At 38.1% G+C, this 26749-nt stretch overlaps 1 protein-coding gene, 1 non-coding gene and 1 pseudogene across 2 annotated transcripts in view; 2 read left to right on the top strand and 1 right to left on the bottom strand.

Moving 5' to 3' along the window:
* ZNF133 (zinc finger protein 133) overlaps positions 1-26749 on the top strand; it is a 51939-nt gene that overhangs the window by 11359 nt on the left and 13831 nt on the right. The gene's annotated exons all lie outside the window — the stretch shown is intronic.
* LOC150003139 (U6 spliceosomal RNA) lies at positions 15670-15771 on the bottom strand. Its single transcript, XR_016512844.1, has one exon. It is a non-coding gene; the product is annotated as a U6 spliceosomal RNA (small nuclear RNA).
* Positions 23193-25342, top strand: LOC150003138 (double-strand-break repair protein rad21 homolog; annotated as a pseudogene).

Here is a 26749-nt window from a genome sequence, read left to right as displayed (position 1 = left end):
TCTGATTGCTGTGGCTAGAACTTCCAAAACTATGTTGAATAGAAGTGGAGAGAGTGGACATCCTTGTCTTGTTCCTGATCTTAGGGTGAAAACCTTTAGTTTTTGCACATTGAATATGATGTTGGTAGCAGGTTTCTTGTATATGGCCTTTATTATGTTGAGGTATGCTCCCTCTATTCCCAGTTTGCTGAGTGTTTTTATCATAAATGGGTGATGAACTTTATCAAATGCCTTTTCAGCATTTTTTGATATCAGCATGTGATTTTTGTCTTTCATTTTGTTTATCTGGTATATTACATTTATTGATTAGTGAATATTATACTATCCTTACATCCCTGGGATGAATCCCACTTCATCGTGGCATATGATCTTTCTAATGTATTGCTGGATCCAGTTTGCCAATATTTTGTTGAGGATTTTAGCATCTATGTTCATCAGTGATATTGGTCTGTATTGTGTGTGTGTGTGTGTGTGTGTGTGTGTGTGTGTGTGTGTCTTGACCTGGTTTTGGAATCAGAATAATACTGGCTTCATAGAAAGAGTTTGGGATTTTTCCCTCTTCTTGGATATTTTGGATTAGTTTGACCAGGATAGGAGTTAGTTCTTCACTAAATGTTTTGTGAAATTCACCTGTGAAGCCATCTGCTCCAGAGCTTTTGTGTGCTGGGGGGTTTTTGATTACTGCTTCAATTTCATTAGTTATTATCAGTTTACTCAGGTTTTCTGCTTCTTCTTGATTCAGGTTTGGAAGATTATATGTTTCCAGAAATGTGTCAATTTCACCCAGGTTGTCAAATTTCTTGTCATATCGTTGTTCATAGTAATTTCTTACAATCCTTTGTATTTCTGTGGTATCAGTTGTGATTTCTCCTCCTTCTTTTTTGATTTTATTTATTTGGGTCTTCTCTCTTTTTTTCTTGATGAATCTGGTTAAAGGCTTGTCGGTTTTGTTTCTTTTCAAAGAACCATCTCCTGGTTTTATTTATCCTTCGAATTGTTCTTTTAGTCTCTATGTCATTTAATTCTGCTCTGATCTAGATCATTTTCTTCCTTCTACTTGTTCTGGGCTTTTGGTTGTTGTTGTTCCTCTTGTTCTTTTAGATGTAGGGTTAGGTTGTTTATTTGAGATTCTTCTATCCTTTCTAGGTAGGCCTGCATTGCTATGAACTTTCCTCTCAGGACTGCCTTCGCTGTGTCCCATAGGTTTTGGTCTGTTCTGTGTCACTTTTATTTGTCTCCAAAAACATTTTTATTTCTTTCTTGATGTCATTGTTAACCCATTCATTATTTAATAGCATGTTGTTCCGTCTCCATGGTATTGAATGTGTTTGAGTTTTTTTCTTGAGGTTGGTTTCTAGTTTCAAACCATTGTAATCTGAGAAGATGCTTGATATAATTTTAATTTTCTTGAATTTGTTGAGGTTTCTTTTGTGTCCTATCATGTGGTCTATCTTTGAAAATACTCCATGTGCATTTGAAAAGAATGTATATTTTTCTTTTTTGGAGTGAAAGTTCTGTGTGTATAAATTAAGTTCATTTGATCTAGAGTGTTGTTCAGTGCCACAATATCCTTGGTGTTTCTTTGCTTGGAAGATCTGTCCATTGTTGACAATGGGGTGTTAAATTCCATTACTATGGGTGTGTTGCTGTCAATATCCTTCTTGAAGTCCTCCAAGATTTTCCTTATATATTTGTTTGCTCCTATGTTGGTTGCATGTTTGTTTACAAGATTTACACCTTTTTTTTCTAAATAAATTATTTTATTTTATTTTTTGAATTTTATGTATTTCCTGTTTGTTTGTTTTTGTTTGTTGTTTTTCTATTACAGTTGTCCCACTTTTTCCCCCACTGCTCCCACACACACCCAGAGCACCCCTTCTCCCACAGTCAATCCCCACCCCCTTGCCCATGTCCATGGGTCAGTTATACTAGTTCCTTGACTAGACCCTTCCCTTACCCACCTTTTCTTTCTCCACCCCTCCCCCCTGGTAACTGTTAGTCTGCTCCTTGTTTAAATGCCTCTTGTTCAATTTTGCTCTTTTGTTTGTGTTGTTCATTAGTTTTCTGTATTTGGTAATATCATATGGTATTTATTGTTTGTTGCCTGGCTTGTTTCGCTAAGCATAATCTTTCTAGTTCTATCCATGTTGTCGCAAATGGTAGGAGTTCCTTCTTTCTTTCTGCTGTGTAGTATTTTATTGTGTAAATATACAACATTTTTTTGATCTACTCATCTACAGATGGGTGCTTAGGCTGTTCTCAGCCCTTTACTATTGTACATAGCGCTGCTATGAACATAGGGGTACATAGGTTTTTTTTTTTTAATAATTTATTTGTTTGTTTATTTATTTTTAGAGAGAGGGGAAAGGAGAAAGTGAGGGAGAGAAACATCACTATGTGGTTGCCTCTCACTTGCGCCTCCAACTGGCTACCTGATGTGCAACCTAGTTATGTGCCTTGATTGGGAATCAAACCAGCGACACTTGGTTTGCAGGCTGATGCTCAATCCACTGAGCCACACCAGCCAGGGGCTAGGGTTTTTGAATTAGTGTTTCTTGATGGATTTTTTCCTTAAGTATTGAGAAATGTCCTTCTTTGTCTCTTGTTATGGCCTTTGTTGTGAAATCTGTTTTGTCTGATATAAGTATTGCTACCCCAGGATTTTTTTCATGTCCATTTGCTTGAAATTTTTTTTTCTATCCCTTCACTTTCAGTCTGTGTAGATCTTTTGTTCTGAGCTGAGTCTCTCGTAGACAGCATATATATGGATCATGCTTTCTAATCCATGCAGCTACCCTGTGTCTTTTGATTGATGCATTTAATCCATTTACATTTAGGTTATTATTGATAGGTGTTTATCCATTGTCATTTTTTTGCCTTTGTACCTGTGTTCCTCTCTGTCTCTCTCTGTTTCTTCATTTTCTTAAAGCAGACCCTTTATCCTCTCTTGCAATGATGGTTGAGTGGAGATGTATTCTTTTAGCCTTCTTTTGTTTGGTAAATTCCTTATTTCATCTTCCATTTTGAAAGAGTGCCTTGCTCAGTAGAGCTGTCTTAGTTGTAGGCCTTTATTTTCACTCCTTGAAATATTTTTTGCCATTCCCTTCTGCATTGTAGTGTTTTGGTTGAGAAATCTGATGATAGCCTTATTGGAGCTCCCTCATATGTTATTAGCTGTTTCTCTCTTGCTGCTTTTATGATTTTCTCTGTCTTTGAGTTTTGCTATTTTAATTATGATTTGTCTTGGAGTGGGCCTGTTTTGAGTTCATTCTTCATTGGGACCCTCTGTGCTTCCTGGACTTGCATGACTTTTTCTCTCATCAACTTAGGTAAGTTTTATGTCATTACTTTTTAAAACAGGGTTTCTATCCCTTGCTCTTCTTCTCCTTCTCATATTCCTATGATATGAATATTATTATGTTTCATGTTGTCCTGCAGCTCTCTTAAAACCTCTTCATTCTTTTTCAGCCTTTTTTGTTTTGTTGCACTATCTGGAAATTTTTTTCTATGTTGTCCTCCAGCTCACTGATCTGATCTTCTGCTTCATCTAGCCTGCTTTTGATTCCTTCTACAGCATTCTTCAATTCATAAGTTGTATTCTTCATTTCCTCCTGGTTCTTATTGATAGTTTCTGTATTCTTTGTAATGCTGGTGTAGTTCTCAGTAAGTTCCTTGTAGCTTCCCCGGAGTTCTTTGTAGTTTTCTTTGAGCTTGCTGAGCTTATTGAGCTCCCTATAATCATTCGGAATTCCGTGTCTGATAGTTTGCTTGCCTCTATTTCATATAGCACTCTTTCTGGGGATTCCTCTTTTCCTTTTGATGGGGTTTGTTTCTTTGTCTCCCCATTTTTGTTTATTTCAGCTTCTTAGATTTATCTGCTTTGACTTCCTGTCTTCATGTTGTGACCTTCTGTAGTAGGAGACCTTGGGATTCAGTGGTGCAGTCTCCCTGATCCCCTGAACTTGATGCTCTTGGGATGCCCTTTATGCTGTTCATTTGGGCTGTCTGGTTGTACTTGGGTTTTGGTTGTTGTTGTGTTGCTCTTTGGTGAGTCCTTCCCTCCAGCTAGCTGACTGAGAGTTACTCCTCCCACCATGTCTTGTATACTGTTGTAGAGGTGCACTTTCTTTACTTCCTGGATCTGCCCCTGGTGTTGTCAGATTGTGTCCCAGTCTGGGCCTAGGCAGCCTATTCGAGACTACCAGAGATTACTGCCTTTGTCTGTCTCTTTCAATTGTTAATCTGTTTTAACTACAGTCAGCTGTCAGGCTTAAGCATGGAGAGTGGGGCAGATTAATTCCTGCTGGCAGGGCTATTACTTCCCCTCAGGCTGACGCCACTTGGAGGGGAGTGGTCTACTTGCAGTATGGGGAATGAGTCAGCACTGGGACCTGGTCTGCTGCTCCCTCAGTTCCCTCCTCAAAGCCACCACCACAAATTTTCCTTAAGCATCTCTAGTCCACTCTGCCCTTTCTCTGCTGGAGCCCAGGGTAAGTGGGTGCCAATATATTTTTGTATGTGGTCTCTGTAAGAGCTCTTTGTTTCCAACCGTTTCTCTCAAGCCAGCAAAAATGTCCATGACTTTTTGCTTTTCACAGCTGTATGCTATTTTATTTTCCGCTCTGTTGCTGTAGGCTTGTTAAAGACTGAAAAAGGGTTCTTTCACGTGGTGCCTTGGCGTAAAAGCCAACAACTAGTGTTGAGGAAAACAGGTCTTTATTTACATTATTCCATCCTGGGGAGGGCAGTGAGCACTTCAGCTCAGACCCTTGTTCTCCCACGGGACCCAGCACTTCCCTTGCTCCCCAAAAGGCCATAAACCAAAAACATGCCCAGAAGTTCCCCATCCCTTATCTGTCAGCTGTCTCCTTCAGGATCTGAGGTACGATGTCATCAGCCTCCTTATAACAGTTGGGGAAAACATGTGCCATGTTGCACTGGATCATGCATGGTTGCACTGGATCATGCATGGTTCTCTCTCTGCCCTTTCAAAGCTGCATGGATCTTTCTAAAACCACATGATGCTCTCTTTCTACCTCCTTGCAAACTGCTTGGAGTTCCCTCTGCAAACCACGTGGTTCTCCTCTCTGCACACTGCGTGGTTCTCCTCTCCAAAATGGCTGCCGCCTTATTTTTAAGTCCCTGACCATGGCCTGTGGTGCAGTGGGCATAGTAACAGGTTCTGACCATTCACAGAACCTTGTGCAGGCCCCCTACACTCTCTCCTCACCATTCTCTCATTGAAACCCCTCCCATCTGCTTGGGACCTTGGAAGAACTAAAGCTATTTGCATAACTAAGACACTAGCTACCAGCCGTAGATATGCAAAGGCATCTTGAAAGCTGTCCCTTTCTCCCACCCCAAACCACAGGCTCTGGTGAATTCTGAGGACCGTGCTCTGTGACAGGATAGGAAGCCAGCTTGGGGTTAAGACTCCACCTATCTCAGGGGGAACCCCCAGCTGCTGAGATGTTTCTCATTCAGCTGCCACTCGTGGGAGCCCAGCCAGCCCTCTCGAGTCTGCACACTTCCTACCAGTGTCATTGTGATGTATCAGCCTTTCCTGTCTGTCTGTGTTGTTATAAGGCTTCTCTCCAGCTAGTGTTCAGTTGGTTATTCCAGATGATTTCTCCACAATTAAGTCGTAGTTCCAGATTGGTCCTGGGAGGAGGTTAGTGTTACTCCTCTGGCATTTTGGATCCTCTTCTTTCATTTTCAATATTAAAATGACTACACAAAAATTCATCATCTTGATGTTTAAAATTTTTTTTTTGCCTTTTTAATTTGTTGTTCTTTTACAGTTGTACCATTTTTTCCCTGTTGCTCTCCCCTGTCCTGCCCTCCCCCACTCACACAGTCAATCCCCACCCTATTGTCCATATATATGGGTCCTTGCACTTGTTCTTTGACTAGACTCTTCCCCTTCTTTCCCCTTCTTTCCCCTTCCCTCCTCCCCACTGGTCACTGTTGGTCTATTCCTTGTTTTCATGCTTCTGGTGCTATTTTGCTTGTTTGTTTGTTTTGTTCATTAGATTTCTCTTATAGGTGAGATCATATAGTATTTATCTTTCACTGCCTGACTTATTTCACTTAACATAATATTCTCCAGTTCCATCCATGCTGGCCTAAAAGGTAAGAGTTCCTTCTTTCTTTCTTCTGCATAGTATTCCATTGTGTAAATGTACCAGTTTTTTGATCCACTCATCTACAGATGGGCACTTAGGCTGTTCCAGCACTTGGCTATTTTAAATAACACTGCTATGGACATAGGGGTGCATAGGATTTTTTGAATTGGTGTTTCTGATTTTTAGGGTATAATCCCAGCAGTGGAAATTGCTGGATCAAAAGGCTGTTTCATTTTTAGTTTTTTGAGGAAATTCCATACTGTTTTCCACAGTGGCTGCACTAGCCTGCATTCCCACTAATAATGCACTAGGGTTCCCTTTTCTCACATTCTCAACAACACTCGTTTGCTGGTTTGTTAATTATGGCCATTCGACTGGTGTGAGGTGTTATCTCATTGTGGTTTTGATTTGCATCTCTCTGATGGCTAGTGATGTTGAGCATCCTTTCATATGTCTGTGGGCCCTCTCTATGTCCTCCTTGGAGACGTGTCTGTTCAGGTCCTTTGCCCAATTTTTAATTGGATTGTTTGTCTTCCTGGGGTTGAGTCATATGAGTTTTTTATATATTTTGGAGATCAAACCCTTGTCCAAAGTATCATTGGCAAATATGTTTTCCCATACAGTTGGTACTCTTTTTATTTTGATGATGTTTTCTTTAGCTGTGCAGAAGCTTTTTAATTTGATGTAGTCCCATTTGCTTATTATTTCTTTTATTTCCTTTGTCCTAGAGGATGTGTCAGTAAAAATATTGTTCAGTGGGATATCTGAAATTTTACTGCCTGTTTTCCTCTGGGGCTTTTATGGTGTCACAGCTTACATTTAAGTATTTTATCCAATTTGAGTTGATTCTTGTGTATGTTGTAAGTTGATAGCCTAGTTTCATTTTCTTTTTTCCTGTACCATTCCAGTTCTCTCAACACCATTTGTTGAAGAGGCTATTTTTACTCCATTTCATTCTTCTGCCCCCTTTGTCAGATATTAATTGACTGTAGAGACCTGGGTGTTCTATTGATTTATATGTCTGTTCTTATGCCAATATCAGACTGTCTTGATTACAGTGGCCTTGTAATATAGTTTGATATCAGGTATTGTGATACCTCCTACTCTGTTGTTTTTTTCTCAAGATTGCTTAGGGTATTCGGGGTCAATTTTGGTTCCATATAAAATTTTGAAGTTTTCTTCTAAGTCTGTGAAGTATGTCGTTGGTACTTTTATAGAGATTGCATTGAATCTTTGTTTCTTCCTTAATTTCTTTCTTCAGTGTTCTGTAGTTTTCTGAGTACAGGTCTTTTACCTCCTTGGTTAAGTTTATTCCTAGATACTTTATTTTTCTTGCTGTTATAGTAAATGGATTTTTCCTAGTTTCTTTTTCTGATATTTCATTTTTAATGTACAAAAATGCCTTCGATTTTTGAATTTTGACTTTGTATTCTGCTGTTTTCCCATATTCACTTATTAGGTCGAGTAGTTTTTTGGTGGAGCATATAGGGTTTTCTATGTACACTATCATGTAATCTGAAAATAATGACAGTTTCACTTCCTCTTTTCCAGTTTGGATGCCTTTCATTTCTTTTTCTTGTCTGATCACTGTAGCTAGAACTTCCAGTGCTATGTTGAATAAAAGTGGTGAAAGTGGACACCCTTGTCTTATTTCTGATCTTAGGGGGAAAGCTTTTAGTTTTTGCCCATTGACTATGATGTTGGCTGTAGGTTTCTCATATATGGCCTTTATTATGTTGAGGTATGCTCCCTCTATCTGCAGTTTGCTGAGTGTTTTTATCATAAATGGGTACAGTACTTTATCAAATGCTTTTTCAGCATCTATTGACCTGACCATGTGATTTTTGTCTTTCATATTGTTTATGTGCTGTATAATGTTTATTGATTTGTGAATATTATACTATCCTTGCATCTCTGGGATGAATCCCTTGATGTTTTGTTTTGTTTTTAATGCATGCTGACTATGACAGTTGTTAGAATACAGTAACAAAATTGTTTTGAATGAAGTTAATGACAACTAAGTGCTACTCTTAAGAGCCATCTTACAGAAAAAACCAAATAAACTTTTTGGCCAACTCAGTAATAAAAGAAATCACAACAAATTCAGGATTTTGTTAGCTAGGAGAAGGCAATAGGTATTGTGCAGGTAGTAGTAGTAGTCCCCCGTCTCTTTCTAAACATGACACTTGCTGTCATTTTGTGATCAGTAAGTATAATAACAGCTATCATTTGTTGAGCATTTACTGCGGTCAGAAACTGTGCTAGGTACCTTTTACATAATAATTCTCATTTTCAAACAAGAAAACTAAGGTTTAGAAAGGTCAGACTGCCCAACTGCCTAAAAAATTTAAAGAATCTTCACTCAGTGATAGTAGAGAAATGTGAAAAAGAAGATGGACCAAATTTAAATTCAGTCACCCATTGTTCTAATAAAAATATTAAGGCTAGGTATTTAGAGAGTTTTTTTTTTTTTTTTAATGCTTGATTAAATCTCTCCTAACCAAAGCCATGCCTCTTGCCATTTTTTGGCCAATGGAGAGCTGGCTGTGGAAAGTGGATGGTTTTGTTTTGAAAAATCAAATGCAGTAGGTTAAAACGAGCAAAAACAGAAAAGTACCATGACAAAGTTAGTCAATATCTTCATTTCATTCAAATTGAATAGATTAAATGGAATCTAGTCTTTTTCATATTAAGTTCTGTTTTCCTTCTTTGTTCTGGGGCAGGATTCTTGGTTCTGTTTGAATTTATTTTCCTCTTGGGTATCATTTGCTAGACTATATGGGAATTAATATAGAGAAAGTATTTCTATTCAGTTAAGTAGTGTAATTGTCCTAATATGACATTATACTATGCTATTTTAGCCCTGACCACATGGCTCAGTTGACTGGATCATCATTCCATGCACTGAAGAGTTGCTGGTTTAATTCCCAATTGGGGCACATTGCTTGGGTTGCTGCTTCAGTTCCCTGTCAGGGAGCTTACTGGAGGCAGCTGATCAATGTTTCTCACATTGATGCTTGTCTTATTCTTTTCCCCCCTCTTTCTCTCTCTCTACAATCAGTGGAAACCTGTCCTCGAGTTAGGGTTAAAAAATGCTATTTTATTAATATTACAAAAAAGCTTTTAAACACAAGTTTCCTTAACCCCAGTGTACTTTTTTTTTAAGTATAGAGGGAAGAAAGGTGATTTACATAAGTAACTGCTGTAATATTTTAAATGAGGGCTCATTTGAGGGTCTCACTTTTTTTCCATCTTTTTTAATATAATGGCAAAGTTACATGTTAATTTTATGTTTCATTTATTTGTAATAAAGTACATGAAATAAAAATAAAATAGAGCTTATCTTACAGTAGGAAAGTAATAAATATTTGCTGACTAATTCAACCACATAAATATAGAGCTATTCTGGGAGAAATGAATGATGCCAGCTGGGATGTTGGGAGATAGTCTCCAGAGGCTCTGTCAGGAGGGGCTATTGCCAGCTGATATTGTGTGGAAGAATTGAGTTCTCAGAGTTGCTATCAGTTGGCCTTGGTAACTGATATCATATGGCAGGTAAGGAAGTATGCATGGTACCTGATTAGGCATGTGGATGATAGGAAAAGTGCTTCTGTCATTCAGAGAGCTGAGGCTAGAGAAGGCACAGTATGTCTGGAAAGATTCTGATTATTGATTGCTGCACAACAAACAACGCCAAATCTTAGTGCTTATAGGGACCAGCATGTTATAATCTCTCACAATTCCTTGGATTTACCAATATCAGCTGGGTGGTTCTAGTCTGCAAGTTATAGATCTGGCTTGTGGGTGCATATAAAATCTTTGGTTCATGATCTCTTTAAGTTTCTTGTAAATGTAGCTCCATTGTTGCTTTGCTTTGAATGATTTTTTTTTTTGCCATGTATTTTTAAATATGGATGATAAAGTATATACAACATAACATTTACTATTTTTAACCATTTTTAAGTATTATTTAGTAGCATTAAGTACATTCACATTGTTGTACAGCCATCCCCATTTTCCATCTCCAGAAACTTTTTTATCTTTTTAAACTTAAACTTGGGACTAATCAAACAATAACTCCTGTTTCCCCTTCCTCTAGACTCTCAGTCATTATTCTACTTTCTGTCTACATGAATTTGATTGCTCTAGGTACCTAATATATGGAAGAATATATCTGTCCTTTTGTGTCTGGTTTATTTCACTTAGCATAATGTCTTCAAGATTCATCCATGACTCATGAAGCATGTATCAGAATTTCATTTTTAAGGCCAAAAAAGTCCCAATGTGTATGTGTGTATGTGTAGTGTCACATTTGTGTTGCTTCTATGTTTTAGCTATAGTGAATAATGCCATAATAAACATGTGTGTACAATTATGTTTGAGTTCCTGCTTTCAGTTCTTTTGATATACCCAGAAATAGAATTGGTACACCCTATGATAATTACATTTTTATTTTTTTTAAAAACCTTTATACCATTTTCAATACTGGTGGTCCCATAGTGCATTCCTACTAGCAATACACAAGGGTTGAATGATGATCTTTTTTTCAATTACAAGTTACATTCAGTGTTATTTTGCATTTCATTTGTACAGCAGGTGATTAGACAGTCATACTTTACAAAATGGTCTGCCCAATATTTTAAGTACCTACCTGACACCATGCATACTTATTACAATATTATTGACTATATTTCCTGTGCTGTAATTTACATCCCTGTGACTATTCTTTAACTATCAATTTGTACTTCTTAATCCCTTCACCTTTTTTATCCAGGCCCCCCAACCCTCCTCCATCTGGCAACCATCAATCTATTCTTGGTATATATGAGTCTGTTTATTTTGGTCATTAGATTCCGCATACAAGTGAAATCCTATGGTATTTGTCTTTCTTTTTCTGACTTATTTCACTTAGCATAATATCCTCTAGGTCCACTTTATGATATCACAAATAGTAAGATTTTGTTCTTTTTTATGACTGAGTAATATTCCACTGTGTGTATATAGTACTGCTTTTTTATCCATCATCTGTTGAGGGGCAATTGGGTTGCTTCTATATCTTGGCTATTGTAAATAATGCTGCAGTGAACACAGGGGTGCATATATTGTTTTGAATTAGTGTTTTGTGTTTCTTCAGATATATAGCCAGAACCGGAATCACTGGGTCATAAGGAAAATCCATTTTTAATTTTTTGAGGAACTTCCACACTGCTTTTCACAGTGATTGAACCAATCTGCATTATGAGCAACAATGCTGTAGGGCTCTTTTCTATATATCCTCGCCAGCACTTGTCATTTATGGATTTATTGATGATAGCCATTCTGAAAGGTGTGAGGTAATATCTCATTGTGCTTTTAATTTGCATTTCACTGATGATTAGTGACATTGAGCATCTTTTTATATGTCTATTGGCCATCTATATATCTATATATCCTCTTTGGGGAAGTGTCTATTCAAGTCCTTTGCCCATTTTTTAATTGGATTGTTTGTTTGTTTTTGGTATTGAGTTCTTTGTAAATTTTGGATATTAACCCCTTAAAAAATGTATCATTGACAACATGTTTTCCTATGCAGTGGTTGCCTTTTTATTTTTGTTTTTTTGATGGTTTCCTTTGCTGTACAAAAACACTTTAGTTTGATATAGTCCCATTTGTTTATTTTTCTTTTGTTTCTCTTGCTTGAGTAGATATGCCAGAAAACATATTGCTAAGAGAAATGTCAGAGATTTTGCTGCCTACATTTTCTTCTAGGATATTTATGGTTTCCAGTTTTACATTTAAGTCTTTAGTCCATTTTCGAGTTTATTCTTTTGTGTGGTGTAAGGAGGTGGTCTAGTTTCAGTTTTTTGCATCTATCTGTCCAACTTGCCCAACACAATTTATTGAATCAACTGTGTTTACCTCATTTTATGTTCTCGTTGCCTTTGTGGAAATATTAATTGGTGATAAAGGTGTGTGTTTATTTCTGGGCTCTCTATTCTGTTACATTGATCAGTATGTCTGTTTTTATGCCAGTACTATGCTGTTTTGAATACTATGGCCTTGTAGTATAGTTTGATATCAGGTATTGTGATCCCTCCAACTTTTTATTCTTATTTCTCAAGATTGCTGAGGCTCTTTGGGGTCTTTTGTAGTTTCCTACAAATTTTTGGAATGTTTGTTCTAGTTCTGTGAAATATGCTATTGTATTCTGATAGGAATTGCATTGATTCTATAGATTGCTTTGGTTAGTATGGACATTTTAATGATATTAATTCTTCCTATCCATGAACAACATATATATAATCTGCTTCCACTGATTTGTATCTTTCTGTTTCCTTTTTGAGTATCTTATACGTTTTTTGAGTATAGGTCTTTAAACCTCCTTGGTTAAATTTATTCTTAGGTACCTTACTATTTTTTTTTTTAATGCAATTGTAAATGGGAGTGTCTCTTAGTTTCCCTTTCTGCTAGTTCATTATTTGTGCATAAAAATGCAACTAATTTCTGGATATTAATTTTGTATCTTGCTACTTTACTGAATTTATTTATCATTTCGAGTAGTTTGTTTTGTGGAGTCTAGGGTTTTCTATATACAGCATCATGTCACCTGCAAATAATGACAGTTTTACTTCTTCCTTTTGAGTTTGGATGTCTTTTATTTCTTCTTCTTGTCTGATTTATGTGGCTAGAACTTCCAGTACTACGTGAGTAAGAGTTGTGAAAGTGGACATCCCTAACTTGTTCCTAATCTTAAGAGTAATACTTTTAGCTTTTGCACATTGAATATGATGTTGGCCATGGGTTTGTCATATATGACTTTTATGTTGAGGTATGTTCCCTTATTCCCACTTTCCTAAGAGTTTTGATCATAAGTGGGTGCTGCATTTTATCCAATGCTTTTACTACATCTATTGATATAATCATGTAATTTTTATCCTTCATTTTATTTATGTGATGTACCCCATTAATTGATTTGTGGATGTTGAACCATCCTTGCATTCCAGGGATAAATCCCATTTGATCATGGTGTATGATATTTTTAATGTATTGCTAAATTCAGTTAGCTAATATATTGTTGAGAAACTTTTGCATCTCTGTTCATGAGGTCGATTAGCCTATAATTTTCTTTCTTTGTAGTGTCTTTGTCTTGTTTTGAAATCAGGATAATGCTATAGCCTTGCAAAATGAACTTAGGAATCTTTTCTCCTCTTGTGTTTTTTGGAATAGTTTGAGAATGATAGGTGTTAGTTCTTCGAATGTTTGGTAAACTTTACCTGTGAAGCCATTTAGTCCAAGACATTTATTTGTTGGCCTTTTTTTAAATTATTGCTTCAGTTTTGTTGATTGGATTTGGTCTGTTCAATATTTCTTTTTCTTCTTGATTCAGTTTTGGAAGATTGTGTGTTTCTAGAAATTTATCCATTTTTTTTTAGATTGTCCAATAAGTTGGCATATAGTTGTTTACAATATTTTCTTATAATCCTTTATATGTCTGTGGTGTCAGTTGTTATTTCTCCTCTTTTATTTCAGATTTTATATATTTGGTTGCTTTCTCTTTTTCTTGATGAATCTGGTTAAAGGGTGGTCAATCTTGTTTATCTTTTAGAGAATCAGCTCTTGGTTTCATTGATTTTTTTAAATTTTATTTTATTTATTTATTGTTTGTTTATTTATTTTTAGAGAGAGAGGAAAGGAGAAAGAGAGGGAGAGAAACATCGCTGTGTGGTTGCCTCTCACTTGCGCCCCCAACTGGGGACCTTTGGGGACTTGATGTGCAACCTAATCATGTGCCCTGACTGGGAATTGAACCAGCGACACTTGGTTCGCAGTTCATTGATCTTTTTACATTGTTTTTTAGATTATATTTTATTTATTTCCACTCTGATCTTAATTATTTTCTTTATTCTACTAACTTTAGGCTTTTTGTTTTTCTTATTTCTTTAGGTATAAGGTTAGATTGTTTGAGATTTTTCTTGTTTATTGAGAACTGCTTTTACTGTGTCTTGTGGATTTTGGATTGTCGTGTTTTCATCATCATTTGTCTCAAAGTATCTTTTGATTTATTCCTCATTTTATTTTTAACCCATTCACCATTTAGTAACATGTTATTTAGCCTCCATGTGTCTGTGGTTTTTTTACTTTTCTTGTAATTGATTTCTAGTTTCATATCATTGTGGTCATAGAAGATGTTTGAAATGATCTGACTCCTCTAACATTTGCTGAGGCTGTGTGTGTGTGTGTGTGTGTGTGTGTGTGTGTGTGGCTTAACCTGTGTTCTATCCCAGAAAATGTTCTATGTGCACTTGAAAAAAATGTATCCTGAAGGTTTAGGGTATAATGCTGTGAAAAGATCAAATTCATCTGGTCAAATGTGTCATTTTAAGGCCTCTCTTTCCTTGTTGATTTTTTATCTGGAAGATCTGTCCATTGATGTCAGTTGTGTTACTGTTGATCTCTCCCTTTATGTCCATCAATATTTGCTTTATATATTTAGGTGCTCCTGTTTTGGGTGCATAAATGTTTACAAGGATTATTTTATCTTGTTGGATTGAATGCTTTATCATTATGTAATGATAGCCTTTGTTTTAAAGTCTATTTTTGTCAGCCCTCACTGGTGTGGCTCAGTGGATTAACTGCTGGCCTGAGAACCAAAGGTCCTCCAATTCAATTCCCAGTCAGGGTCAAGCATGGGTTGTAGGCCAGGTCCCTAGCTGGGGGCATGTGAAAGGTAACCAATCCATGTATCTCTTGTACATCGATGTTTCTCTCCCTCTCTTTCTCCCTCCCTTCCCCTCTCTAAAAATAAATAAATAAAATCTTTTAAAAATAAAGTCCGTTTTATCTGATATAAGTATTACTACCCTGGCTTTTTTTTTTTTTTATTTCCATTTGCATTAAATAATCTATTTCCGTCCCTTTACTTTCTGTCTGTATGTGTCTTTTATCCTGAGTTGAGTCTCTTGTAAACAGCATATATATGAGTACTGCTTTCTTATTCATTCAGCTACTCTATGTCTTTTGTTTGGGGCATTTATTCTATTTACATTTAAAGTGACTGCTGGTAGAAATGTGTTTATTGCCATTTTATTCTTTATAATTATGTTCCTTTTTTTTTTTTTTTTTCTTATAGAAGTCCTTTTAACATGTCTTGTTATACTATCTTGGTGGTGATAAACTCCATTAGCTTTTTCTTGTCTGGGAAGTTCTTTATCTGTCCTTGGATTCTAAATGATAGCCTTGCTGGGTAGAGTAGTCTTGGTTGTAGGTCTTTGCTTTTCATCATTTAAAATATTTGCACCATTCACTTCTGCCTGGAATGTTTCTGTTGAGAAATCAGCTGACAGTGTTATGAAAGTTCCTTTATATGTAAGTAACTGCCTGTCTCTTACTGCTTTTAAGACTTCTCTTTGTTTTGGATCTTTGCCAATTTAATTATGATGTGTTTTAGAGTGGCTTCTTTGGGTTTCTCTTGTTTTGGACTCTTCACACTTCCTGGACTTGCATGTCTTCTCCTTCACAAAGTTAAGGAAGTTTTCAGTCACTATTTCATTTTATTTCTTTTTTTAAAATTATGGAACACTTCACAAATTTGCATGTCTTTCTTGGACCAGGGTCATGCCCATTTTCTCTGTATCATTCCAATGCTGAAGCAAACATGGGGTCATTTTCTCTCTTACCCTTCTTTTCCTGATACCTCTACAATATGTTGCTATGCTTGGTGTTGTACCAGAGGTCCCCTAGGCTACCCTCATTTTTTAAAATTCCTTTTCCTTTTTGTTGCTCTGCTTGAGTGTTTTCTGCTATCTTGTCCTCCAAATCACTGATTCGATCCTATGCTTCATCTAATCTGCTATTTCTTCTAGTATATTTCTCATTTCAGATATTGTATTCTTCATTTCTAACTGGTTCTTTTTGTGGTTTCTATGTCCTTTTTAATGCTTACTGTCTCTTTGTTTATGTTCTCACTGAGTTCATCCATTATTCCCCTAAGTTTCTTGAGCATCCTTATAACCGATGTTATGAATTCTGCATCTGGTAGTTTGGTTTCTTCTGTTTCACTTGGGGTTTTTTTTTTTTTTTTTTTTTTGAGTGGGGGAATTCTTCTGTTCTTTCATTTGGTCATGTTTCTTTGCCTCTCCATTTTAGCTGCCTCCCTGTATTTTTTTCTCTCTGTTGGGTAGATCTGCTATGTCTCCCAGTCTTGGTAGGATAGCCTTATGTAGTAGTTGTCCTGTAGGATTCAGTGGCACAATTTCCCTAGTCACCTGAGCTGGGTGTTCTAGGAGTGTCCCTTGTGTGGGTTATGTGAGCCCTCCTGCTGTAGTTGAGTAATGGTTTCTGTTGGCCCATCTGTGGGTTGGGTTGACCCTCAAGTTGGCTGATTGCGATGACTGACCCTGACTACAGTATATGAGCTGCTGTGGGAGGGTTGACCACATGAAGCAGAATTGGTCCCAGCATGGTCTATTGCCTGCCAGGATCTCTTTTTGGGTGTACCACTTGTAGTGCTAGTTGGGTTGTGCTCTGGTATGGTGTGAAGCCTGCTACTGGATATAGGTTCTGGGGCTTCTTAGGAGGGATTCCAGTGCAGGTCAATGTCACATGCTGCTTGTAACAGCCTTGGACTATCTGTCTGTAGCTACCAAGCTATTCACAGTTTATAACTGCCTCTGCTGGGCCTGGGCACACATTGGAGGAGCCAAGCTGTTTACTAAGGCCAATTTCCACCAGCTGCAAGCCGGGGGGCAGGAAATAAAAAGGCCCTAGGCACCCTGAGATCTACCTCTGCCTGCTGGCTGCCTGTTATGTGCTCAGTTACTGTAAGCGCCTCTGGTGGTGGGTGAGTTGCATGGGGCATGTTTTCAGTGAGTCACCAGGTAGGGGCGAGTGGTGTTTTCTAGGTTGCTACAGATTCAAATCTAGTGCCAGTGCTGAGTCTAAGGCTACTCAGCAAAAGTCTCAGAATACTCCAAGGTCAGCTGCCACTATCTAGAATATGTGGGCCTTTGTGGTGGGGCAGGTTCAGGATGAGGCCAGAAGAGTTTACCAGGTAAAACAGATCACTACTTGGCCATGTGGAGGGAGAGCTCCACTCAGGAATGGAGGCACTGCTTAGGTTCACAGGAAAAGATGGCTCTTCACTCCAGCCTCACAAATTAGTCTCTTCCCCTATGATTCTGGCACTGTTTGAGCCTGCCCTAACCTCCTTGACCTCTCTTCAATAAGGGCTGCACCACTGGAGTCTTCCATAAATCTCTCCACAGGAGTGATCCCTGCAGGGTGAGTCCCCTAACCCTTTCCCTATAGCCACACCATTCAATTTCTCACTTTATGACTCTGGCCCACTTCAAGCCACTGTCCCTCTGCTAACACTCAGGGTGAGTGCTGTCCCTGAGATCCTGTACACTGGCCCTTCCAAGAGAACCATCTCCCTTCCACCAGGGCAAGTGGAATCCCCACAGATTTTAAAACCAGATATTGTGTGGGCTCCTCTTCCCAGATATGGTGCTCTGGGCTAGGGAGCCTCGCTTGGCGCTGAGGCCCTCATGGGGGAACCTCCTGTGCCAAGGAATCCCTCTGGATTCTCTCCCACCATGTGTTGGGTGTGGGGCCAGCCCCTTTTGCATTTCTGCCTTTTCTACCAGTCTTGATGTGGGTTCCTCTGTAAATTTTTAATTATAAAACTTCTGTTCAGCTAATCTTCAGATGGTTATTCAGGTTGATTGTTCTGTACGTTAGCCACTATTCTGATATGGTCCTGAGAGGAGGCAAGTGTAACTTCCAGCTCCTCTGCCACCATCTTGAACCCCCTGAATGATGGTTTTGATAAGTTTGTTGGAAATCTGGTATATTTTTTGCCTAGAATCACTTAGGATTTTTGTTATTCTTCAAAGTCTGGTGGTTGTGAGTCAACTTTTCCTGGGTACCCTGTAGGCCCTTTTTTAGTTTAGATTCAGGTTGACTATTTTTGGAAGGTTTTCTTGGATTATAATTATAAATATCAGTTTCCCTTTTTATTTGCTTTTTCAGGAACTGCAGTTACACAAATTATACACACACACACACACACACACAGTCTGTTTTCATTTCCTACCACTTTCTAACTCTTTTTACTTTACGTCATTTTTATTCTCTTAAGTGGTTTTCCTGCTCTTCTTCAGGGCCCATGATGTATTTATTTCAATCTATTTTTCCTTGGTGTCTGTAATTTAGTTTTCATTTATCTATAATGTTGTCTATTTTTTGTTTCTTTCTGAAGTTATCTCATTTTGTTTCTTCATTTTTATGTTCATTTCTGTTCTTAGCTTTTGAGTTTTGTTTTTATTGAGATATGATTGACATATAACATTGTTATGAGTTTAAGGTGTGCAACATATGATTTGATACATGTATGTATTGCAAAATGATTACCACAATAAGTTTACTTAACATCCATCACCACACATAGAGATTTGAATTTTTGATTCAGGATGATTTCTCATATCCCCCAAATGTTGAGGATACTTAATTCAGCCTGAAGGATTTTTCTCTACTTTTTTTTTAAAATTATTATTTTACTGAAACTTTCTTTAGCTGAATTTTGGATATTCATTTTCTGTTTTGTTTTTCTATAGATGGAGACTGCACATCTGCATTTTTTAGTTGAATTTATTGGGGTGGCATTGGTTAATAAAATCATATAGGTTTTAGGTGTACTGTTCTATACATATCTGCGTTTCTTTCTTTTATTTTTTTAAAGATTTTATTTATTTTTAGAAAGAGGGGAAGGGAGGGAGAGAGAGGAGAGAAACATCACTATGTGATTGTCTCTCACACGCCCCCAAATGGGGATGTGGCCTGCAACCCAGACATGTGCCCTGACTGGGAATCAAACTGGCAACCCTTTGGTTTGCAGGCTGGTACTCGATCCACTGAGCCACATCAGCCAGGGGCACATCTGCATTTCTGTAGATAACTGTCAGGTCTAGGTTTTTTGCTTTTGTTTTTTTAAATTTTCTATTTCAAGAAAACTCTTCTGTCAGTATAGCAAGTATGGTCCTTTACTGATTGCAGGACTCCCTTTACTTTGTAATCCCCTTTTCTCCTGGACTTTACCTTTCTGAGACTTCCTATTATCATTCTACCTACACTTTTAAGTCCTTTCCCTGTAATAAATAGTTCCTCTGATCTATCAGAAAACTTTTAAATGTGGTGACCTTTTCTGATGGTTGATGGTTGTTTTCAATCAACTTTAAATGTGCTATTAGTGCCTCTCTTCTTTCTTTCATGTAGCCCCCCCAACCCCAGCTGATATTCTACTCCCAATGGCTTAATATAAGAAGTTCACCAATTAATGTTTTTTTGCTTCTTATTATATTTATTTTTATAGGTAATTATTTACAGGTAATTTGAAGTTAGCACGTTCTTTGTGTAGTTATGCTGAAAGGATATATGTTTTGTGTAGTTTACTTGCGTCTCAGTAGAAACTCAACTATGCTATTTAGCATTCTTCTCTTACTTGACTGGACTCAAACCCTAAACCTGATCTCTCTTGTGGTGAACAGAAGCTGGAATCTGCACTGTTCCTTTAACCTTCCAGCTGTTATCCGCTTGAGCTCCTTGTTGTTTTTCCTTATGTATTCAGACAATGTAGTAAACCAGAAATTTTAAGAGGAGCTTATATGCAGATTTAGCACTCCACACTTTGTTGCTCCCACTTTTTAGGGTTTTGCCATACAGTTTCCAGGAACTCTGAAAGCCACAGACTCTTGACCTGCTCCCCGTTTGCCACATGGACTGGTAAGTGTCCTCATTTTCAGATGAAAAGTCAGTTAAATATAAGTCTTACTTACTGTGCATCCCTTCTTTGAAGGGTTATATCCCTTCCAGTTTCTGGCTGCTTTTGGTTGCAGTGTCTTCATATCATTGCTCTTTATATTTTGATTAGGGTTTATAGTAAAAGGGTTAGTTTGATGCAGGCTATTCTACCAGTATCAGAATCTAATGCTACTGGTTTTAAATTTACTATTTCTTATTCTGATAAAAAATATTCTTGTTTTCCTCAGTTTCTGTTTTTTTTTTTTCTTTCTCATTTTCAGGAGTTGAAGGCAAGTGAAAACAATTGGTTGTTGGGCACTTTTATATATGGTTGTTGGGATTGTGAATTGGTATTCCTTTGGAGGACAATTTGGCAATATAAACATGTGTTTAATATTAAGCTCAGCAATTCCAGTTTTTTATCACTCATTCACATGTGTGCAGAAAGGTATTGCTCTTCATCTTGTTGATGATAAACACTAGAATCTGTCAATTAACAGGAATACTTTGTTTAAAAAATATGATCTGCTGCTGGAAATGGTATAACAATTATTAAAAAGCTATTAAAGGAAAATAAGTCAAAGAACTCTACAGATGGTTTTTATTTATAGGAAAATGACATTATTTGCAAATATACACTAATATGAATGAGAATGAAGAGATAAAGGTATAAATCAAAGAGTAGCCATGAAACAGTTAACAGCAGGTACACTGGGGATGGGGAAGAGTATGGAAAGAGACTAAACTTTTTTACTTTATAATCTTTAGACTGCTCTGGAGTCAGTTTCTAACACTAATTAACATATTAATTACAAACCACAAAATATTTTCCTTCCTTTTTCTCTCTTTCTCTTTCTCCTTCTCTGCTTCCCCATACCCCCTCTTCCTTCCCTCCTCCCTCTTACTCCTCCTCCACCTTCTTTTACAAATCTAATTCTTATTTTCTATCTGTTTTTGCTCCAAGCACTATCTCTGTTACATTAAAGAGACTCAATGTTGCTCAAATGAATAACAGAGATGGGAGAGGGATATTTGACATTTATTTGTCAATAGAATTATTTGTGATAAATATCAAGGTATCATGTTTTCTTCCTAAATTAGAACCAAAGAACTCCAAAGACCCACCAGAAAAGCCATAAATGTGCTGTACATATTTACTAAAACATTAAAAGTAAATAAATTTCTTGAAGTCTTTTGACTTCCCTTGTGAGTGATTTGCAGTTTTATTTTTATTTTTCTACCTCTTCATCCAAATTGTAATATTTATGAGTTTGACCTACATTTTCATAATTCATTATTTCAAAACTGATAATTTATTCTTCTGGCCAGATTTTGTCCTTGGTTATTGCTTTAGGTTTTACTGGTTTTGTTCTCAATACAGTGTTTTCTTTGTCTTGGCTACCATTGAAAAAATTTATACTTTTGACTTTTAATGAAAAAAATTTTCAAAAAAGAAGACAATAGCATAATGAACATCCTTATGTGTATCTTGATTTAACACTTTTTAATCTTTCACCATATTATTGCACCTGGGTTTTTTTTCCTTTTGTTTATGTTTAAGAATTTTTTAATGATTTTTTTATTAATGGAAAATTTTCAAATGTTCAAAAGATACCAGAATAATATAATAAAGCCCCAACTACTACAGTCATCGCCATGTAGCAGTCTTGCTTTATTTTTTGTCCCACTTTTTCTGAAATGTTTTAAAGCAACTTCATGAGTCATTTTTATCCATAAATACTTTTATATGCATTTCTTTGAAAAATAACCATAGTACCATTTACACAACTCCTCAAATTAATAATGAAGTATTGGCATCATTTACTATCAAGTAAATGGCCTTAAAAATGTCCTTCTACATTTAGTTTGTTGGGATCAGGAGAGTTTGAGGCTGAACCTGCTAAAGGCTTGGCTCTCTGGATGTTTTTCCAGGGCCTCATAGAGAACCATACTGCTACATTCTCCATCATATCATCCCCTCCTCCAATTGTAGAGAGCAGGCTGTGCCTCCCTCCTGGAAGAGCATTTCCACCTGACACCATTTCATTTCTGCTTTCCTTACTCAAGTCTGCCTTCTGAGATATCCTTTAGAGATAACAGGAAAAATGGCCACAGGGTCCTGGAAAGCCAGGGTAATGGTGAATGTTTCCTGTATTTTCACACTGGCTGTCACAGGATGGACACATTATATTCTCTTGTCTAGATTGCCTCATTGGTACCTGGGCAGAGTCTAGCTCTAGTCCTGGAGGTGTGACTTACCTTACCTGCAGCCTGTTCAATCCATGACTTGGTCATTCACCATGTTTAGTCTGAAAAAATATATTTCTGCAGTACAGGATAAAGGCTCATTCCTTTGTTCAGCTTCACAACTTCTATAGGCTGACAGTGACCTCAGAGAAAACAAAGTAGGAAGCACAGAATCTTTCTCTTCACCTAGACAACAATTGTATTGGCAGAATCTCTCTGATATAACTATTTTGGAACTTTGGAGTCTAGTTGAATGCTCACAGCATCCAAGGGAAGGCTTGGAACAATAAGTTTCTGCTCTTAGTGAAATAGTTGCTACCCATCACCCACTCCTTAGACCATGACAGACAGCTATGCATCTTTTCCTGGAATGCCTTGCACATGGTTTGTGACAGCCAGGGTGGGCAGCATACACCTTGTTCTCCAAGTTTTGAGGATCTGTGTTTTGATTACTGATTGCTGCTTTTGATCATAGGAGTGGGCTGCCATTGGTACAACCCTCACTGGTTGAAGTAGAGAATTTAAAGAACTAGACCCTGGGTCCCCCCACCCTTTATTTTCCCATTTTAGGGGCCAGACATTTCAGGACTAGACCTTCAAAAACAACTGCATATACAAGGGAATTTAGAATGTTACCATACATGCTCATGGAATGTTGCAGGATCAAAAATGTATTAGAAAGGCCTGAGAAAATCATAAGTTTATACCTCAGACTGAACCCTGGCATGGAGAACACCCTATAACAATATTAAAACTCAGAAAATTTTGGAGAATCTTGAGTTCTTAATTTTCTATATAATAAGACAGCTGTCCAGGTTTCAATGAAAAAGAAATTATGAGGCATACAAAGAAACACGACAGTATAGTCCATTCAAAGGAAAAAAAATCAGAAACCATCCCTGATGCAGGCCAGATGGTGTCCATACTAGACAAATACTTTAAAACAGCTGTCTTAAAGATTCTCAGCCCCTCCCCAGGTCACCCAGTCAGCTGAACTCCTGGTGGAGAGCTAGGTTTCCTCCTGTCTCCTAGTCATCCAGAACAATGTTCTATGTACACTTTGTCCTCAGTAAAAGAGGGCCTCTGGTCAAAATTTGGCTGGTGGCCCATTGGGATAAGAAGCTAACCAAAGCCCATGTGTTTGAGTGTAATTTAGAGAGCAGCATGGAGAGCATCATCTCACCAAAGAATGAAGAGTCATGAATGTCCTTACCTTATCTGCCTTTTTTACTGCTCTGTTCCTGGAGAAACTTTTATTGACGTCCTCTAAAACTGTTCTGAGGCCATGGTTTCCACCCTCGGATTTCACAAATAGTGGAACTTCAGAGTAATATGGGGGTTTTGTGTTGCCAAGAAAGAACCTTTAAAACACACAGACGCAATTCATCATTAATATTTCATTGAAGAACTTACATGTTGACTCCAAAAATGTACAAAGGATAATTTCAAAATAAGGTGAACATGGCACTCTGAACATCAGGACACCTCTTACTGGGAGTAGTTCGAATCTATCTCAGAAAAGCCAAATATTTCCTTGCAGACTATAATGAAGCATTCATTAAGATCAAGATGGCTTTTCAGCCAGGTGTTGTTGACCTGGCTGAGGAAAACTGAGAAGCTGCTTACAATGCCATTACTTCACCTGAAAAATTTCATTACTTTGATCAGCCACTGCCTGACTTAGATGATATTGATGTGGCCCAGCAGTTCAGCTTGAACCAGAGTAGGGTGGAAGAGATAACCATGAGGGAAGAAGTTGGGAACATCAGTATTCTACAGGAAAATGATTTTGGTGACTTTGGAATGGATGATCATGAGATAATGAGAGAGGGAAGTGCTTTTGAGGATGATGACGTTAGTAAGCACTAGTGCTTCTAACCTCCTATTGGAGACTGAACAATCTACCGACAATCTGAATGAGAAAATTAATCATTTAGAATATGAAGACCAATATAAGGATGACAATTTTGGAGAAGGAAATGCTGGTGGCATATTAGATGACAAACTTATTAGTAATAATGATGGTGGTATCTTCAATGATCCTCCTGCCCTATCTGAGATGGGGGTTATGTTGCCAGAACAGCCTGCACATGATGATATGGATGAGGATGATAACGTATCGAGGGGTGGGCCTGATAGTCTTGAGTCAGTGAATCCTGTTGAACCAATGCCAACTATGACTGATCAAACAACACTTGTTTCAAATGAGGAAGAAGTTTTTGCTTTGGAACCTATTGATATCATTGTCAAAGAAACAAAAGCCAAGAGGAAGAGGAAGCTAATTGTTGACAGTGTCAAAGAGTTGGATAGTAAGACAATTAGAGCCCAACTTAGTGATTATTCTGACATTGTTACCACTTTGGATCTGGCACCAGCCACCAAGAAATTGATGATGTGGAAAGAGACAGGGGGAGTGAAAAAACTTCTCTTTACCTGCCCAGCCTTTGTGGAATAACAGACTACTGATGCTCTTTACATGCTGTCTTACACCTCTAGTTCCAGGAGATCTTATAAAAAGGAGGAGAGGCTGATAATTTGGATGAACTCCTCAAAGAATTTGAAAATCCAGAGGTTCCCAGGGAGGACCAGCAACAGCAACATCAGAGTGTGATGTTATCGATGAGCCCATTTTGGAAGAGCCAAGCCGCCTCCAGGAGTCAGCGATGGAGACCAGCAGAACAAACTTGTAGGAGTCATCCATGCCCCCACCCCCACCTCAGAGAGTTAAGCGGAAAGCAGGACAGATCGACCCAGAGCCTGTGATCCCTCCTCAGCAGGTAGAACAGATGGAAATACCTCCTGTAGAGCTGCCGCCAGAAGAGCCTTCAAATATCTGTCAGTTAATTCCAGAGTTAGATCTTCTACCAGAAAAAGAGAAGAAGAAAGAGAAAGAGAAAGAAGACGCTGAAGAGGAGGAGAATGAAGACGCTTTGGGGGGCGATCAGGATCAAGAAGAAATGAGATGGAACAAAAGGACCCAGCAGTTGCTCCACGGGCTTCAGTGAGCTCTTGTTAAAACTGGAGCTGAATCTATCAGTTCACTTGAGTTATGTCGGAACACAAACAGAAAGCAAGCTGCAGCAAAGTTCTACAGTTTCTTGTTTCATAAAAAGCAGCGAGCTATTGAGCTGACCCAGGAAGAACGGTACAGTGACATCATTGTCACACCTGGACCAATGTTCCACATTATTTGAGCAGCTTAGAAGCACTGTAGCTAGTGTTGGTTTCACTAGTGTGTACAAATTGCCCCATGTGTAAGGCACACAAAACCCTTTTAAGAAAATTCAAATTTTTGTCTGTACAAAGTCTCTGCCTTTTTCTTCATTTTTTCCTAGTATTTTACAATGCTGTAAAAATAATGGCTTCTTCGATATTTATTACAAGTTTTATTACTGACCTCTTTTTCCAACACTGCACACTCTGTGTTTGGAACTTTTAATAGCTTTGCAACAGAAACCCTGTATCCAGTTTCCTACAATTTAAGTGAAGAAAACAATCCAAATAAAGGTTTTATTGGGTCAAGATGGAGGCTTAGACTGACCCACTCGGTTTCCCTCTACAACTAGAAAGGAATACAACTACCTCAAAACAAAACTAGAAATTCCAGAAAATAAAACTACACGGAAGCCCAACGTACGAAGTTATAAACCAGCGGCGCTCGTCGGGGAGGTAAGAAGAGCAAAAGTGGGTGGTGCTGTTTGTGGTAGCACAAGGGACAGCGGCAGGGAGAGCAATCCTGGCTGCAGTTGAGCCACAGCAGCTCCTAACCCCAATGTTGGGAAAAGCAGCCACTGCATTGCCTCAGACTGTGAGGCCCAGAGGGCGGGAGGATGGATCCGGGTCTCCCAGCAGAGAATAAAGGCAGGATCCATCTTGGACCCCCGCCCCCACACAAAGCACCACAGCGCCGCGAAATAGGTTGCGGATCGCCACCAGTCGCTGGGTAGTGACGACAAAGGGTCACAACGTGGCAAAAAAGGTTGCAGATCGCCGCCAGTCGCTGGGTTGTGACGAGTACACAGGCACTGCCCCCTATAGCCAGCCCAAGAAAACAAAACGCAAATCTGTCAAAATGAGGCAGACAACTACAGAAATCCCGGTGGTGCAGCTCACCAGGCAACAGATGAAGAATCTGACAGATGAACAAATAAGAAACCTGTCAGCGGCTCAGTTCAGAGCCATTGTTATAAGGTGGCTTACAGAATTAACAAAAGATTTGGGAAAAGACGAGAAAGGATTGAAAACCACTCATACTGAAAAGAACAAAAACACATACAAGACAAATGGTGAGGAAATAAAATCCAGAGTTCAAATCAACAAACCGGAACAGAGAGAAGGAACAAACAGTCAACCAGTGTGGAGAGAGGAAACAGGAAGCAAGAAAAGTGAGAAGAGGATCAGAAACCTCCGGGACAGCTATAAGAGATCGAACATATGGTATATAGAATTGCCAGAGGGCGAAGAAGAAGAACTAGAAATTGAAAAATTAAGTGAAAATATAATAAAGCCGAACTTCCCGAACTTGGGGAAGGAAATAGACTTACAGGTCCAGGAAGCACAGAGAGTTCCAGAAAAACTGGACCCAGGGAGAACCACTCCAA

Source organism: Furipterus horrens, unplaced genomic scaffold, assembly GCF_987537825.1.
Source record: "Furipterus horrens unplaced genomic scaffold, mFurHor1.1.pri manual_scaffold_8, whole genome shotgun sequence".
Lineage (NCBI taxonomy): Eukaryota > Metazoa > Chordata > Mammalia > Chiroptera > Furipteridae > Furipterus > Furipterus horrens.
The sequence above is the reverse complement of the archived record's forward strand: the minus strand, read 5'-3'. Positions and strand labels throughout refer to the sequence as shown.